This window comes from Vombatus ursinus, unplaced genomic scaffold (assembly GCF_900497805.2).
Source record: "Vombatus ursinus unplaced genomic scaffold, bare-nosed wombat genome assembly UNPS02014804.1, whole genome shotgun sequence".
NCBI classification, from domain to species: Eukaryota; Metazoa; Chordata; class Mammalia; order Diprotodontia; family Vombatidae; genus Vombatus; species Vombatus ursinus.
The window spans coordinates 552,653-556,137 of NW_020954582.1; the positions used below are offsets into that span (position 1 = coordinate 552,653).

The 3,485-nt window shown below is 54.9% G+C and overlaps 1 protein-coding gene across 7 annotated transcripts in view; it reads right to left on the reverse strand.

Moving 5' to 3' along the window:
* The window catches only part of NEXN (nexilin F-actin binding protein), a 73,693-nt gene that overhangs the window by 65,797 nt on the left and 4,411 nt on the right, over positions 1-3,485 (reverse strand). For 6 of the 7 annotated variants that reach the window (XM_027874065.1, XM_027874072.1, XM_027874067.1 and 3 more), the window contains exon 1: positions 3,216-3,299. The exons of the other annotated variant lie outside the window; for it this stretch is intronic. The gene's annotated coding sequence lies outside the window, so the exon portion shown is untranslated. Of the gene's footprint in view, positions 1-3,215; positions 3,300-3,485 lie in introns of those variants that run through there. 7 annotated transcript variants of the gene reach the window in all.

Here is a 3,485-nt window from a genome sequence, read left to right on the forward strand (position 1 = left end):
ACCCAGTGAGGGGGAGGTTACCCAGTGAGGGGGAGGTTACCCAGTGAAGGAGAGGTTACCCAGTGAGGGTGAGGTTACCCAGTGAGGGAGAGGTTACCCAGGGAGGGTGAATTCCAGCTCTCAAGTGGAGGGGTGAAAAGGCAACCAAGCCCAGAAGGGTTCAGGAAGATGGAGGGAGCAGGAAAGGAAGATTTCAGATGAAATCGAGTTGGTTAGCTATGCAGCAGGCTTGGCAGACAGCAGCCCACCTGCCGCCATCTTCTCTTCTCCCTGCCTTCGTTTCTCTTCGGTGCTCCCCCAACCCCAGCGCTGGTTAATGAGCTTCATACTTATGCTTAAGCAAGCGCTTGAACTACCCTCCAACTTTCTAGAACATACAAGGGGGTTTGTTGTTTGTTTGTTTTTTAGAATGTGAGTCACTGAGGGTCACTCCAGTTCTGAGTGATCAGTCACAGGGCAGGAGGTTTATAGACTGACGTCATTTCGGCATGGAGCCTAGTCTTGAACCTAAGGCTCTTACCCTAATTTTCTTCCTCCAGATATTCCTATTCAGTCCCCGTTCTGTTCACAAATACAGCCCTAACCTGAATACTTCAAAGGAAGTTTCAGAGTTTGGGGGGTGGGGTGGGGGGAGCCCGGGGAGTAGGAGAATGCGGCTCCCGTGGCTGCTGCAGAACATTCTTTCACTGATGCTAAAGATGGATCTGCCGGCATGACACACATTGTGATGACGATGGGGCTTATGGAGCAGGAGGTGGGTTTGGGGGGGGGGGTTAAATAGCACAGGTTCCATTTTAATGTGAACAAGGGAAAGGATGCTTCATTTTCTTTTGGAACTAAAGAGGTTGAAAAGCCTGGGGTGAGGGCAGGATGCCTTCTGTGTACTGAGACAGCGATGCCCTGAGAATCCCAGCAGCCATCCTGTCCTGCCTATCTACCCAATGTGGTCACTCAGTCTTTTTTTGAAGACAGCCAGAAACTTTTCCTGACATCAGTATAGAAGCAGCTAGGTGGCAAAGTCGATGGCTGGCATCAGCAAGGCCAGTTTGAATCCTGCCCCAGCTTTGGTCTGCCTCAGTTTCCTCAATGGTAAAATGAGGATCATAATAGCACCTACTTCCCAGGGTTGTAGTGAGGATTGGAAAGCTCAGCACAATGCCTGGCACATAATAGGCATTTAATACATGCTTGTTGCATTTCTAATATATGACTAAGTCCCAGCTCCATGGGGTCTTGAGCCTGAGATGGCTTGGAAGAGGGGGATTTTTGTTTTGTTTTGTTTGCTACATAAGACACCAACACATCAGTCAGAATATCCATTCTTAAAGATGGGGGTGCTTAGAAATCTCAGGGTGAATCTTAGCAAACTCCATTTAATAATCCAAGTTCATTCAAAGGTGATGTTTCGCTTTCTTCCACCATGCTCCCCTCACCTCCCATTCCTAGGTTCTCTCATTTGAGGCATTAAACCTTCTACCAACGCTACCAATCAAATCCACCTATTTCATTCTTTATTCTATTGTTATCAGCAGTAATAATAGTTGGCATTTATAAAGCGATTTAAGAGAGAGAGCCCGACAATGGCCGGGGGAGCCAGGAGCTTCCAACTCCACTCCCGCCTCAACCCCCGCCACTGAGTCAGGGCGAATGAGGCAGAGGCAGCCAGTGCTAGAGCCTAGCCAGGGAGGCTGTCATGTTCTTCTCAAAGCACTTTCCAGGGTCCCTCATTTAACGAAATAAAACGAAGAATTGTTTTTCTTACAGTAACAAGTTCAGAAGTTTGAAGCTGTGGATAGAATGTGAGACACCGCCCTCCCCCCACATCCTAATTGTTCACCCCCCCAAGACCCTGTGTCAGGGAAGTCCTAAGTCAAGTATTTCACCCACCTTTCCAACCCCATCCACCCGGTGACTCACAAGTTTCAACCTGCCTGGGGCACAGAAGAAAGTGCGCTTACCCAGGAAATCAGAGATCACTGGCTTAGTGCAATAAATTATCCCGCGAATGGGCCATCAGGTAAAAATGCTCCCGGTGGTCCGCACGGGCAGACTGGGACTGAGTCCACATCCACGTGAACGTTTACTTAACGTTGTGACTCAACGTGGCCAAGTTCTCCTTGGGGGACTTTGTTAAACGAGGTCAGCCCTGAGTTCAACTAGGAAAGAAGCAGATGGGGGAAACCCCATTCGTTGCACGCCACGATCCCGATCCCCCTGTCCCCCAGTTCGTGCCTTTCCCAAGTATATAAGCAAGTACTTCAGCAAGTATATAATCCCTGCTTTGACACTGGGGAGTCCGCAGTAAATAGAAAGTGAAGATGGGGACGTGGGGGATGGGGGCAAAAGTTGGCGACCTCTGGGCTGCCTCTAGCAAATCACTGAGCCTCCCTTTCCTCCTAGTGTATGATCATAATAATCAATAACAAGCATTTCTGTAGCACCTACTATGTGCCGGCCACTGAGCTAAGTGCTTTACAGATATCATCTCATTGGATCCTCTCAACAACCCTGGGAGGGAGGTGCGCATTTAGGGTTAGGGTTGGTATTTGCCCCATTTTTCACTTGAGGAATCTGAGGTGAACAGAGGTTAAGTGACTTGCCCTGCTGGGGACGGGTTTCCTACTCCCAAGGGACCCCCCCCACCCCACCCCACCCCACCCCACCCCACCCCACCCCCCGCCTTTTTCATGTTGTGTCCTGTGGTGGGGAGGGCAAAGCTGGGAGCTTCCGGGACCCCTGCCCCTGTCTGTCCTCCCCCGCCCAGAGCGAGTTAAGCATCTGAGACTGGACGTGACTAGACGGCTTCTCGGACCCCTAAGGGAGTGCAACCGGACCCCCTCGCCCCTCGGCAGCTCTGTGGGCCCGAGGCAGGCACACGGGCCAATGCCCGTCTCGGCTTCCAGCCCCAGCTACCCCCGCCCCCACCTCGGGCAGAATCCCAACATGGGGATACCGGGGAAGGAAGAGCGCCGCGGGGACGGCGTGGCGGCGAGCACCCCATTGGGAGGTCGGGCTCGGGCTGGGTGCCCCCCGGGGCCGCCCCCGCCCGCCCGCCCGCCAGCGCCATCGGGTATCCCTGAGACAGAGAGCGAGCTGGGACTGAGGCCGGGAGGGGGGGGTCCGTGAGCCAGGGACAGAAACGCCTAGGAGCTGGAGGGGTACTACTGAGGCAGGGGGAGCCCCACGCAGCCGGGGGTGGCCCCAAGCGCTCTTACCTTCAGGGGAGCGGCCGAGAAGCGAGCCCCGCGCACCCCGCGCGCGTCCTTCCGTCTGGATCGCACAAAGTGGGGGGCCCCCGGGCTGCCGCCGCCGCCGCCGCCGCCGCCGGGTACACCCCCTTGGCTGCCGCCGCGTCTAGAGCAGCAAGTTTCCATAAAAGTCCCGGTGCGCGGCCGCCCCGCATTCCAGGCGGGCCCAGCGCCGGCCCTGCAGCTGTTCCCAAGCACGCGGCCGCTGAGGCTGCTGCCCGGGGGGGGGGGGGGGGG